The sequence below is a fragment of the Simochromis diagramma genome, unplaced genomic scaffold (assembly GCF_900408965.1).
Source record: "Simochromis diagramma unplaced genomic scaffold, fSimDia1.1 OVJJ01000387.1, whole genome shotgun sequence".
Lineage (NCBI taxonomy): Eukaryota > Metazoa > Chordata > Actinopteri > Cichliformes > Cichlidae > Simochromis > Simochromis diagramma.
In genome coordinates this window covers 5,690,419-5,705,300 of record NW_024387152.1, presented here as the reverse complement: position 1 = coordinate 5,705,300, position 14,882 = coordinate 5,690,419, and positions in this window count along the sequence as shown.

Here is a 14,882-nt window from a genome sequence, read left to right as displayed (position 1 = left end):
TGTGTTAGCAAACCAAGTAATCTATCTGTTGTTACTTATTACATTCTGATTCTTAACCAGCTTTTTAGTATTATTGAATTATCTCATTTTTTATCATTATTAGTTTATTTTTTACATTGACTTGCTCATAACTGCTACATAAAGCGACACACAAAAGAAGGAAATTGCACAATGTTTTTGTCACACAGAAAGCCGTGTGGGGGTAAATGTAGGTGATCTAAAAGAAGTGTGTTTAAAAGTTTTTTTCCAGTGATTATTTTGCATTGAATCTAAAACAAATTTACATGATATAAACTCACACGTTTCTTAGCAGGTAGCCCTTCACCTTATTTTAAATAAAGCAGCACATTAGCACTTTGCCCGTGTGACTACATGTATTTTTCAGGGGAATTTAAATTATTATAATTCTTTTATGTAATAAGATTAGAAATAAACATTCATTTGCATGCAGCTGAATGAATTATACCACATGAGAGCATGACTTCTAATTTCTTATTTTTTTTTCTTTTTCTTTTAAAAAAGTTAATTTGAGGTTGTTGGAATTTTTTTTTTTTTTAATCATTTAGATATAAGGAAACTGAAATAACAAGGAATGACCTACATGCCATTTTGTATAGGAAAGATTGTTCTGGTTTTGGTTTCATATGAACTTGTGTATATATGACAAACCCAGAGTAGTGCATGCTTTACTTGTACTAGTTAGTTCTGTTCATGAAAACTACGTACCTAATCGCAGATTTGTTAAGATATGTATCCATGTTATTGACACAAACAATATTAAAAAAAACTTCCCCTGCATTAACCAGGAAGGATTATTCTGTCATTTATGAGCATTAAATAAACCTTACAGTATATACAGCTTCTTCCAAAGAACACATTACCTACTCCCATACCTGCCTTGCCATCACTCCATAATAAATAACAGCAAATTCATGAATGCCTTCAGGGCACGTCCAGTTAAATTCATCTCAGGGCTAAGGGATACATTCAAAAGGTTGTTAGTTTACTGAGAATCATTTCATAAATTGTTAATGGACCTGTGTCATTACTCTTCTTTTAAAAGAAAGGAGTAGGAATATAAACAATTACTTTCCCTGGTGCTGTGAGTTTAACTATTATTTGCAACTCTGTCACCTGAGGAAAACCTAAGGGGAAACAGTTTGTCCAGGAGTGCTGACCTTTGACCCCTTTGTCAGGTTGCACCAACCTGGATTATTATAGTAGGGCATGGGAACCAGCAGTGTGTCCCGAGTGTGTCAACAACCTGATCTAAGTTTACAAACATTAGATAAAGTAAGATGTTAATAATTCATTTACAAAATAATGATGGGTAATTTTCCATCTGTCGCGAATATAACTTTAACCATGCATTATGAAACAGAAGAGATTAGAGGTGATGGTATATTGTCCACAGTGCAGCTCTGCAGACAAGGAGGTCATGACCTAGTTTCCCCAGAGGTCAGCTCCCACAGTCTGTTGCTGGACTTTAAGCCTTTAAAATCTGAACCACTAAAAGATTAAGTCCATGTGTGGTTTTTCCTGACTTACTTCATACAAGGAAAATGCTCACTCAATAACAGACACAGTGCCTGTAAATCTGAACTAGCAGCGAGGAAAATGCTGAGATATTACTTGACTGACATCATGTCCTCATTGTGTCATCCACCTTGCAAATCAGCCTGAAGCATAATTAAGGAAAATCACCACAGGGCTTACATGCATTGACTCTTGATTTGGTAAAAGAGACATGTATACCTTTTCCCCCTCTGCATGAATGGCTGCAGGAAGACAGAGAAGCTCAGTGAGAAAGAGAGCAGACTTGTCAGTCTGACCACGTTTCATTTAGCACTTAATTTCAAGGAAATTTAAGAGTCTTTTAATTGCCTATAGCATTTCAGCTCTCATTCTGGGTAAGAACATACTGTAAGTCTGCAGGAGCTTACTTCACTGTTTTTTCACATCATTAAAAAGGGCCAACAATGTCTGAATAAAAACAAAGAGTCCGTTATTTTGATTGCCTGTGTTTAGTATGCGCGATCACAGCAAGTCGGCGACATTCGATCAAGATTTTTATTTTTATGGACATATCTTATCTGATACATATGAGCGAGTGCATGTTTTGTGCACACGCAGGGAAACAGGACCTATTCTTACTTCTAATCAACGTGGCACACGGCATCATTTGACATCGAAAATTGTTTGTCGTTCAGGCGGAGATATTATGAGTCATTTCTATATAAAGAAATTCAAGCATCCAATCATGGTCCCTTTCAGATGAGCAATTAGGACTCTTTTTGAGTGCTCAAATTACATATGTTTTTATCAAGTGGGAGAAAAAAAAAGAAAGAAAAAAATAGGCTAATTTGGATTCATGCATCTTTTCATGCAGAAATAATAACTGATAAACACATTTTATTTTTCAGTCAGTGCATTTTTTTTTTTTTAATTTACGCAGAGTGTGCTAATATGTTATATTTGTATCATTTCATATCATATAACAGATACTGGTATCCCTAATTTATTTAGATCTGTATATGTATAATATGGAACAACCATAAATTTCTATAGAAGTAAGTAAGTAAGTAAAACAATAAATAACTAAATTTTTAATGCAGATTCTAGGTAATCTCTATCATGCACCGTAGTGAAGGAGTTCTTTTGTTTCCATGTTCCAGCCACTGATTAAATGAAGCATACTTGATCTTTATCTGGGTTGAAGTATGATGCTTGCACTGGCCTTATCCAGGTCCTGTAAGCTCTGAAATAAGAAAAACATCACAAATTTAAAGGACACGTCGAAATAGTTTCAGATTTTTATATTGTTTCGTGTATTTATTTATTTTTTTTATGTATAAAACATTTTACAAACTATAGCGCTTTTTAATAAAAACAGTGGTAGAAGTGACAATTTCAATTAGAATATATTGGTTTTAAGGTACTGTTTACTGGATGATCAGGAAATATTACAAATAATCAAAAAGAGATCCTGTTATTCACTGGATAATTGGAAAGTATTTCACTTATTTAGCCTAAATTATACAAGCTCTTCTTCTATGTTTTAGCTTTTAAATTGGGAAAAACTAGTACACCCAGTATGTCTTTGTAACGTTGCAGACTTAAAACACTAGAGTGGGAGGACTGCTTTAGCATCAAGCAGGATATGTTTTTGTTAGCAGGAGTTAAAATGTTCCTAGTGATTAAAACGATCATACAAGTGTCCATAAATTTAACTACAAAGCTATTTGTACTATAGCAGTTTATAGCAATCCTGTATTTTGTAGGTAACATATTTCTTCCCTATGAAACACTGACTACTCTAAATTGGCCTTGTTTGTTTTTATAGACAAAACATTTTGTCCAAAGGAACATTTTAAATCCACAGCTAAATTTTGACAGGAATTTGAATGAAAGAAGCTTGAATTATTATTCTACCCAACACACAAAACAGTTAGTCAGTTTAGCTCACAGTTCAAGGCTATGTTCCCAAAGCCTTCTCACGTCAGCCTTTTTAAACGGACAAAAATATTTTACTCCTACTCCGCAAGAAGATTCACGTAGAGAGAAATGACTGTAATTACAAAATATGCAGGAAAAAAATGGTAAAATGGTTAAATTCCTGAAAAGGTTACTGCTCATTCTGATGCCTCATTGCAATTATGCGTCACTGTACAATGCTTTAAGTCAAACCAAGGTTTTATTGCAGTGGACACACAATGGTGTGCTTTGTGTTGGCTAGCAAGCCAATCTGGACTATATTCTTGCTCAGTGTTTATGTGCTATTAAACCCCGCCATACCTTTTTGACAGCATTAAACACCTGGGTGATTTGAAAGAATCTGTTATGTAATTTTGACCTATTGTAGCGAAGGTGCCTGTAGGGAGGCCTGAGTGCCTTATCATGTCTAAACACACTTAGTAATGACAGAATGGAGCTCTGTCAGCCTGGTAGGAGCGGCATTGTTGCACACTGGAAAGCAGAATGGAGAACGTAGTTTGTCGGTGGATCCCTTGAGAGATTGTAGATTAGAGTTTTATCGATGCTACCTTGCAACAGGATGAAGATTTTCTTCCAAAGACAGACAGAGTTGAGTCAAAGTACGTGTACTGTATGGGTCTCTCTGTTGGACTTGACTGCCTGCATGAATAAAATATGGCTGTTGAACACACTGTTCAACACTCAGGGAACAACAATATCCTTTTAAGAGTAATTTCACTTAGGCTGTGTATCCTCACCAGCCTCACCCCTTCTTTATTCCTTTTTTTGCAGACACAAACAAACACAGAGACTCATATTTTCAAGGGTGAGAGAATGCTACATTGCCATTACCAGTGAACAGAGAGGCTAGGAGGAGGGAGAAGAAAGAGGGAGGGGGAGTAGGGTGGAGGGGTGGGATGGGATAAAATCCATCAGATTTGATGGCATGGTGATGTAGATAATGTTTTCTCTTTTTAGCTCAGCTCACAGAAAAGATGGCAGAACACAAGCACTTTCACTCTCTCACACTCTGTGTTTTGAATGAAAGGGAGCACAGTGTACCGAGTTTGTGCGTCTAACATGTCTCTTTGTGCACAAACACCGTGCCCTTATACCTATCCGAATGATTGCCCCACCATTATGTGATTTAATGGTGGAAAAACCTCCCACAAAAAACAAAACAACATATACTCTTAATCCCGCTACAGCACTCTGGCAGAGGAGCTGGGCTTATACTCTATGGTTTAAAAAAAAAGAAAGAAAAAAAAAAGAAACACAATTATCCAGTTTCTCATCTGTTTGCACAAATAGGGCAGAAAAGCCTTAAAAACTGCTCAACGCTACGGTAATTTGCTGCAGAGAAACATTGGAAAACAAATGTGTTCAGGAAATGTAGATGGGTTTTTAAGGTCTGAAAGCCACAGCTGCTTGGCAAGCAGGAACTGGCTCCTTTTGTCTTTTATCTTCTTCTGTAATGTGCACAGGTGCTGCTTAATTCAATTGGAGAACGTTGCCATGGTTTTACATTAATATATTTCCATGTTACCATTACGACTGTTGTCATGGAGATGATAGGACCTATTTGAACTGAAAGCAGTGATGGTTTTATGGGGGTTCTGCTCTCTCCCTCCTCTCTCTCTTTCTCTCTCTCTCTCTCTCTGTCTCACTCTCACTCTTTCACTTTTTTTCCCTCTTTCTCTCAGTCTCTCTCTTTCATTTGGTTGCTCCATGTCAGGTCACATGGTATGCAGCCAGATTTAAGGCTTGACTTCACTGTTCATTTCCCCCCTTTTTTACTGCTTCTAACTTAGCATTGCTGGAACAGAAGATGCATTGCAATCGTACCTGGCAACCAACACACCGAGGGATACAACACAGCTCTCATTTGCTCATACGGGACTTTCACAGCACAGTGTGCTTCTGCTGTGATGCAAAAATCATATCCAGTATTGTACTTATATGACAATGAAAAGAATTTTCACTTATGTTCCCACTGACTTTCATTACCATTGAACTCGTGTTGACTGAATGTCTTTTGAATCCCAAGAAAAATGCTTATATGTAAAAATAACCAGGCTAATCAGGCACAAAGGCTGGATTGCACTGGAAATGGAATTTGCTCAAAATCAAAACAACTGTATGCAATGCAGACATTTTTTTGAACATAGTCTACTACAAACATCTAATCGAGACACGGTTATTCCAATTAAAGTAATTGCACACTTTCATAAAATCAATACTGCTCCCTGGAACCGTAATTGCTTCTTTCAATCAATTTGATGCATTTTCTAGAACAAAAGGCAAAGCAGGGGTATTCAATTTACTCAAGCATACCAAAGTTGATGGAATGCTTGTATTGGCTATTAAGGCATTGCTTGTTTTCTTCTTCTTCGTAAGGATGCCAGTGGAATATCTTCAGAGGCAAGTTCAAAGTCACCTTGTTATCTCTGGATTTTGTCTTCGATACCACTGTAACTCATTATATCTGCAAGCACAAGAGGAGAAACATATTAGCACCCTGGTACCTTTCTGAAATGAGATGCAAAATGTGCCACAATATGCAGTAACTTTGTTGAAATCGACCTTAGTTTCTTAGTTTCAGTTAATGAATGTACTCACGCATAAACACACACACGGACACACGTACACAGGCTAACTTACACCTTGAAGGTCCAAATGAATACAGAGAAAATCTAACAAAAGCACCCATGAGAAACTGGGCTATACTGACAGCTTTGATCCATCAGCAAACCATGATGCAAAGCAAAGTCAAATGTGCCCTACTTTTCTTTGCATTGACTGAGCTCAAAACATTTTTCAGAATTTTTACACATACAGTATTTTAGGCTGCTCCTCCCTCAGCACTGTTTTGAAATGAAGCAAGTTAGAATTAGAAATGGGTTACAGTCTGTCTCTTCTTCTCACTCTATCTCGGTCTCGCACACAGACACACGCACGCACGCATACAGACATGCACGCGTGCACATACACGCACACACAGAGGGGAAAAGACAGAAAAACCCATGTTTAAGGCACTGCAATTTTTTTTTCCTTTTTCTGCATTTCATTCCCTCTTTTTTTCAGATAATGAAAAATGTCGGATATGAAACTCTGGACTTGCAGCGCAGCACCCAGCTTTCTGCTATTCTTATACAAACACAAAGTGACAAGATGGTTACTCTCTCTGCACACTGACAGTTCATTCCAGACTAGGAAAAATGTCAAAAATGTTTAGTCACGGCTGAGTGGACTTAATTACCATCCTCTAGGCTGCCTCAGAACTCAGTGCCACTAATGGTCCCGAGCTACAGATAAAATTCCATTTACAAGAATGTTTCAGCCACAAGATCTGATTTGGCCAATATGAAATATTTACTTTGATGTAATTAAAGTGACAATGCTTATCACCCATCCTGGCCCCCAAAAGAAGGGACTATCCCATTTAGATAAATATGAAAACAATGATTATTGGCCTTTTAGATCAAGTTGAGATTAAATTTAGCTTTTGCTGTGTCTGGAGATAATAACTGGAACAGTGTGAACTTTAATGAATTATTTGCATACACTGACAATCTTGGTCTTAACAAGGTTACTTACAGAGATAAAGCTGGCAATGTTTCGAGGAACCCTAAAGATAACTTATTTAAATTAACTTTTCATGAGAAAAATGTTTCTATAAAGTTTTATTTAACTTTATGTGTGTATCTTATAGCTTAAAGGTACATTACATATTTTAGTGTTACTCCTGTCACGTCGATTGACTTTAACATTTAGACCTATTGATATCTTCTGGTGATCTTCAGCAATGCTCTTGGACACAATTTTACTAATTCTCTTGGCTTTTAGAAAACTATGTGTACTTTCTGCCTTGATACAAGCAATATTTAAGATTTAAAGTGCAATCTTTATGACATGCTGCTCAGTCATGTATTAAGGTGCTACCTCATCACTGACAGAAAATGTGTGACTTGATTTATTCATTGCAACAGGAAATCTCAGTCAAACAACATCAAATGTTTATGTAAGTCTTAACCATAGGCTGAATGATAGCTGTAGACACAATGACCTCCCTGTTAGTTTGAGTCTCTTTTTGAGATTTAGCTTTATGGTCAATGGCAGCAGGAGTGACCACATTTGGACATTTGGAGTGTGGTCTACTAAGGTATTAGCTAAGGTTGATAAGACTGATTAGCAAGCAAATACATAGAATGTATGGGTGCACTGCACACATACAGAGATACCTGCTCTTTAGTGATTAAAGTAACATAAAACTAAAATACTTTAAAGTAAAGCTGAACATTTCAGAATGGGTAATTAGTTACTTTTGGAGCAAAGGCAGTTGGAAAAATTAGGCTAGTGACGAAGCGCCTACAAATCTGCATCGTCTCTGAAGGCCACCAGGTGGCGATAGCTTTTGCTGCGCAAAGGTTTTTGCTCCCCAGAAGACTATAAACTACAAACATTTTCGTCTTGGGGCTCAAATATTATATTCCTATTAACTGGTAAATTAAGTCTATTTTGTAAATGTTGATTTTTACGATGCTTTAATCAATTGTTACAGTTGTTACTCAAAAACAGTTCTAAGTTTTGTTTTTCTGCGTGCCTAGCATACAAACAACTGAAGAATGTTTGTAACACAAGAAACGGGAACTTGTAACTGGAATGTTATTACTGAATTTCGTTTAGTGTGTTACTCAAAAATGTAATGTGATTACAGTAATGAGATACTTTGGAATGTGTTCAACCCAGCACTGCTCGTCAAATCTGTTTTTTGCAACAAAGACGTCAACAGTGGAAATGCTCATCCAAAGGCTTCAAGCGGGACTTCAGAAACCAATGGGCGACGTCACAGAAGTCCATCTTTTATTCTGTCTGCCTGTTTCTGTCTGTCTGTTTGCCTCAAGTGGCCACTGAAGGAACTGCAGTTTTTTTGCACTTCATTTTGGATTTGTTATTCAGTTCTTGAGTTTGCATGGTTGTAACCCAAGCAAGACCTTTTATCTGGCCAAAACTACACACTGTAGTAAAGCTAGAATTAATTTTTAAAAAATAAAATAAAATAAAATACATTTTCTGTAGTATTAAAATACACACTTCATATATAGTTTCCCTGGTGGTAGCAAGGTGAGCCTACTCAAGACCCCATGTGGACATTGTGCCTATCTTTGTAATAACATTCATTTACAGTCATTTTCCGTGCTCTCTAATTTACCTATAATGCTGTCTAAACATAAAAATCGTTCATTTAGTTTTAATTTGTTTATGAGATATCTATCTCTGAGACTCCTGCCAACACAGCGGTAACATCATGGAATAATTATTAATAGATTAATATGCATATTTTAATCTGCTCACAGTGTAGTGCACTGTTTGGAAAGTTTGATACTTTTAAGCTGAGACCTCTGCAAATGAGACTGCATCCCTCACGTCAGTCCAATAAATAAATAACTAAATAATTTTCACTGAGATTCAGTCTCAACCAAAGTGTTGTGTTTGGCTGACTGTCAAACACAACACTATGTTTAATGCTAAAAACCACAAGAAGCTCCTGTTGTGACGCTCAAGCCTGAGCTGCTGTATGGGCCGTTGTACCTCTCCTCATCCTTCCCATCCATCATCAGAAAGTGAGTTCATGTGCATTGCTGCTAACATAATGTTCTTAAAAGGCTGGGAGAATGGCTCACCTAACATGCAAGATGGCACAATAAAGAAGAACCCACTGACATTAATGAAAATGTATACCATTTAAAACCAGTGGAGGCAATGGCTAAGTGGAAGACAGAGCATTATTTATTATTAATAAATGGCTGAGTGACTGGCTGTTGATGGCATGAGCTATTTTAATACCATCCCTGTATAGCCGATGGGCTTTGTTGCCATGTTTTTCTTCAGTTCCGTTGCTTGTTGGATTTGTCGGCTTGATATCTGGTATTTTTGGATAATTCATGTAACATGTCTGTGGCCAAAAATGAAGTCTTTTCATTGAAGATTACAGCGACAGATATTTTAAGATCTCTGAGTATCAAGAGCTACATCAATTTATTAGATACATTTAAGTTGAAACTTTTTTTTTTTAATTTAAGGCCATTTAAAAGGAACCAGTTAAAAGAGGCTCCAAGGTTGTAACTGACTGTGTGTATTAAAACTGCCATTGTAAGGTTTCTGGCAAAAGACTTAATAGCGCATTGATTTTTACATACAAATGTGCAGAATTGATGATTTTTATTCAGTAATAATATATAATGTTATTTATAAAAATACAAAATAATAAATGGCTTCTTATAAATCTTATACACTGAGGTATTTCAAGTCTTCCCCAGTCCTAGTTTTATAGCCCATATTTACATCAGTAAGACTAATATGCAAACCTCCCTCCTTACACCATCTTCATCCTCCCTTCATCCCTTCCACCCTGCTCTCCCCCCTCCCTCATCTCCCTCAGTTTGTAACCTGAATACAGTAGCGCAGTGGACCAATCGATCACAGGGAGTCCTTTTTTTTCTTCCCAGCAATTTTCCTCTGAGGAAAGGGGGAATAATGTGAGCTAACAGTGTGGAAAATCAATGCTCCACTGGCATAGAATAACTTGGAGTCTGGCTGGCAGAGAGTACCGGGCTCCATGAGGCCAGTTTGAGTGATAAAGCCACCCCACGTCCCTCCTCTCATCCTGCATGATATGCAGCTGCCCCTGCAGAGCTACACTCACTCTCAACAGTAGGTTAACAATTTTATTCCCCAAATCCTGCGGATTTATAAGGTGTACACTTACGCCATAGGGCTTTGAGTGCATAATGGATGTGCGAGTGTGGCTGTTGTTTTCCAGTGTTTTCCTATATGCTTTCTACACACCAGAGCTCTATGTAACCTATAACATGTAAATCACTTTGACCCGTTGGTGGCCCAGTCATTTCAAACCAATGCTGTGCAGCTATTCTTTGCTCAAAGCCAGAGAGCTTAAACCCCCCCCCCCCCCCCCCCCCCCCAAAACTTATAAAGATAAAAAAAAAGTACCGTGATGCCAAATTACGATACTGTTTATGCCAACAAATTTTTATTAGCATGCCAAATAAGTTGGGCTGATTTGCATAAATGATGTAGACATAAAAAAAACCTTTTAAGATTTAGTGGTTTAACGATATCTTTTATTCTAAACTTGGATAAAGAGCTGAATCACGCTAGAACCATCAGACAGTTTGAAATATGAAGATATTTTTCAGTCAGAAAAACTGATTTGTTTTTTTAAAGTAACCCCAACACTGGAAGAAAAATGAAAACATTTCAAACCAAATCAATATGCAGTGCTTGTGTAGAGACATTCACTGACATTCAGAACTCACTGTGTATGTACAAAGTTTGGGCACATGCAGAACTGCAGGATGCCATTGTTTCAGTTTGTGAAAAGGTTTCATAATCAACAAGAAACTGTTTGACACCCTGTCATTTTTCATAACAGTACTGCCACAGGTACACCGCAAAGTGTGCTTGTCTGCCTATATGTGTGTGTGTGTCCTTTCAGTGGTATGCAATCCTTTCTTAAGCAACCACCCACACTGACCCAGGCAGTCTCAAACCTGCTGATGTTGCTTTTAGTAAAGTTAGATAAGCTCAGAGAGAGAGAGAAAAAAAGATGAAATGTGACCTAAAACCAGATAGATAGGTAGACCTATCTATCTATCTATCTATCTATCTATCTATCTATCTATCTATCTATCTATCTATCTATCTATCTATCTATCTATCTATCTATCTATCTATCTATCTATCTATAAATAAATTGATTGCCAGGTAACAACACAAGTTTTAGTTCCACACGAAAGCTCATGCATATGATTTCCTTCAACACAACATAATTAAGAAAGTTGCTGGTCTCTTCATTAGGAACTGCATGTTGTAACAAAGGATGGATCCGCATGGGAGACACCAGTCACATCTCGTCTTGCCAATTACACTTTGCATGATTCCTCCCCCAAATTAGGATGAGCCAAGATGGAAAATGATTCTTGGCATGTCGTGGGCCCTAATTATCCATTGAACAAATGGAAATATCACTGATGTTGTGTTCTCAATCCAACCGTAGACAGAGAGCAACAAAGCACTCTGACAGTTTTTTGGCTTGCGGAATAAAAATGTAAGACTGCCGAAAGCAGCATGTTGCGATGAGCAGCCTGGGAGCTTAAATACATACCTTGTCATTAAAATTGTATATGTGGTCGATGCAGATTTCTAGCTTCATTTTTGGTCTGATTGGATAACTTGGTCTGATGATCACAAGACAAGGAGGTAATGAATGCTAAGCTCATTGGAGCTCAGAAGAGACAGCAACCTTGAAAAACAAATGGCACTGTATTGCAAGAAGTTTTTAATTGTGCTATTGTATCTGAAGAGCATAACTTGAATCCAGAATGTACTCCTGCGTGAACAGAGGGGAAAAAAACCCCACACACATACACACAACCTCTCAAACACAGACTGGGAGAAGAAAATATCACCCATCGAATTTCCAAGCATCACTTCTATAGCAAGACGCGAGCAGATCTCAGCAGCTACCTCCGAACACTTGTTATTCACAAATACACACCGCAATGAGACAAATATTATTTTAAAAGAAACTTTAGATATGTGGTGCATCTGCAAATTTGACTTTATAGGAATAGCAGTGAAATAACATTACCATAAGCTTGGTGCAATGCATGCATAATAGATTGTTGTTTTCACTCTGCATATGGTAGGAGCTGGATTCGCTTCAAAGTGCACCAAATTTGCATGATTCGATGTGAGGGATTCTGGGATTAGAGAACACCACTTCCTCCCCCCACCCTTCTTTCACTCAGCTATAGAAAGGTATCACATTCCCACAGATGGTGGGGAACATTGTGAAAATGCAGCCATTATGATACAAAAGAGCAAGCACAGGAAACTAAGAAAATAAAACAAAAAAAGCATTTTTTTTCTTTGTCATTTTTTATTTTGTGATGCATGTTTTTAATGAATATTAACAGGTTCCGGCATCAACTTTGTAATTTCTTTTTGTTCAGTTTTGAAGTAACATTTTGTCAAGATTTCTGAATACTCTGGTCAGAGATGAGATTTTTTTTTTACCTCTTCCTGCAAGTTTGGAAACTTTTAAGATGTTGTGATTGAAAAGGAAAGTGACAGCTCTTACATGTGCCAGAACAGACCAGCATCAACACATGACACATACACACACACACTTCTGTGCGGGTGCTTGTTGCTGACATTCCTCACCCTTGTCTACAATCACTTAAAAATGACAGAAAACAGAGAAAGCGAAAGAAAAGCCTGTTTGACTGTAGACAAGCCCCAGAGGCTGTTTCTGAACACTGTCTGGCAAACAAGAACAAAGTGATTCACAAAGCATTAACAGCACTCAGAGCTGTGGTATTTATGAAAAAGCAAATGGCACAAGAGAAACGAACTGCTTCCTTACAACACTTGTAAATTATTTTCTCTCTCTTCCTCTCTGTCTCTCTCTCTTTTTCACCTGCCTGTTGTCTTGTCTTGTGTGATTTTGGTGATACGCTTTCCTAAAAACACGAGGTAAAGGCGCATGTCAAAGGCGATGGGGGTGTTTAACCTCTTAAGCCCCAACGACCCCTGATACGGGGGCAAAAGGCAGGAGATCAGTTAGGCTTGGGGCTTAAGCGGTTAAGGTAGTGTGCACTTTTATGCAAATTGCATGTCCATCAGTGATGAGTAGTTCATCTTCTCACTGGATAACCTGATTATAATTTAGATCAGGGTGTCCATCTGTTAGGTGAACACCCACGCAAGGCATTATGCATATAGGATGAATGAAACCATGCATTCCCCCCCAGTTTCTCCCTTAGAGACAACGTGAGTGAAGGTAGGCAGAAGGAAGGGTTTATCTTTACTGGTCTCCTGCAGTTTTACCATCAATTCCTGTTCATTTTTGGAGATAACTGGATAGATTTGAGGGTGTAGTGTCCAAAACTGAATAAACTGTAATAAGTTTAAAACATGATCCTGACATCAACCATTTGCAGCAGATTTCTGTGCTGATGAATCCAAGCCAGCTGAGAGATATCATTAATATGTTCACCAGTCTGAGGACTGAATCATTTCTATATTAAAGACAAAGGTTTGTAGATGGTATTTTACAGCTCCTGAAATTTGCCACTGGCGAGTATCATGTTACAGTGACTGCAAAACACAGCAGACAGATTGGTTTGAAATTGAAAAGTCATCTACCAGAATTTTGTGCCCTGCATGTATTTGACTGGTTGATGGAATTACACCGCACTGGTAAGATCTTAGCATGTTTTAGTAAAGTTGGAACCCAACAACATGAGAACACAGGTGCCTAATAAATGAGAGGGCTGTCACTGGTCTAAACAGTGCATCAATGGGTCGGTGAGGCTGAGCAGGGGTGTAGCACAACATTCTGGGCCATATTTATAACTAGTCTCTGTGGGCACTCTTCCTATTATAATCAATAGCTCTCATGCATTTTTTGAAGTGATATTAAAAATAACTGAGCAAAGCTGTAGCGCTTATCAAGGTCACACCACATAAACAACAACACCCGGTGATGTCAGTGCAGTCTCACCAGTAGTCTACAATTATAGTGTGATTCTGTTCGTAGCGGTGGGAATCACACAGTACTCTTACTATACACAGGACACCTTAACAATGGCATCACTGTATAGTGATTCTGCTATTCTGTAATTCTTAAATGTAGTTACATCATGGAATATGTGAGAGAGAGTGAAGAAGAAAAACAACTAAAAAGGCATTCATTTACTGCATTATGGTGTCAGTGCGAGTGTATTATTATTATTTTCTTTAGCCAAGTCAATTCAGCTCAGTTTAATTCAGATTTATATGTAAATATATAAAACTAATCTTTCAAACACAAGCAACAACAGTGCCCTACAAGACCCTACAATACTTACACTACACAATATACTGATATTTTTTTAACCCCCAACTTTCACGCTGGTTAAATGAGGTTTGCAGCATTGTGCTCAAGGCAAAAAGACAAAAAAAAGTTTACATTTTTATTTGACTAATTGTTATTCCCTAGATACAAAATAATGTTAAAAACAAGTTCCCCCTTAGTTTGGTAACACCTGCACTGGAGAACTGCTTATAGTATTACTTTACCAGACTTCCCTATGTTTTTTTTTTGCAGTCTATTTCTTTTAAATACAATTTTCTTGTTTGAATAGTTCAAAAATATTTCAACTAAAAAGAAATATTATATATAAAAAAATGAAAATTTTCCATTTTAATTGGGTTACAATTGCTCTCCTTCTCAGCTCTTGAATCTGCCCTACTTTGAGCCCTTTGAAAATGAAGGTCCTCAAAAGAAGTAGAAAAAAAATCCCACAGGTCGCTTGACCAAGCAGCTTATTAAAACCTATTGT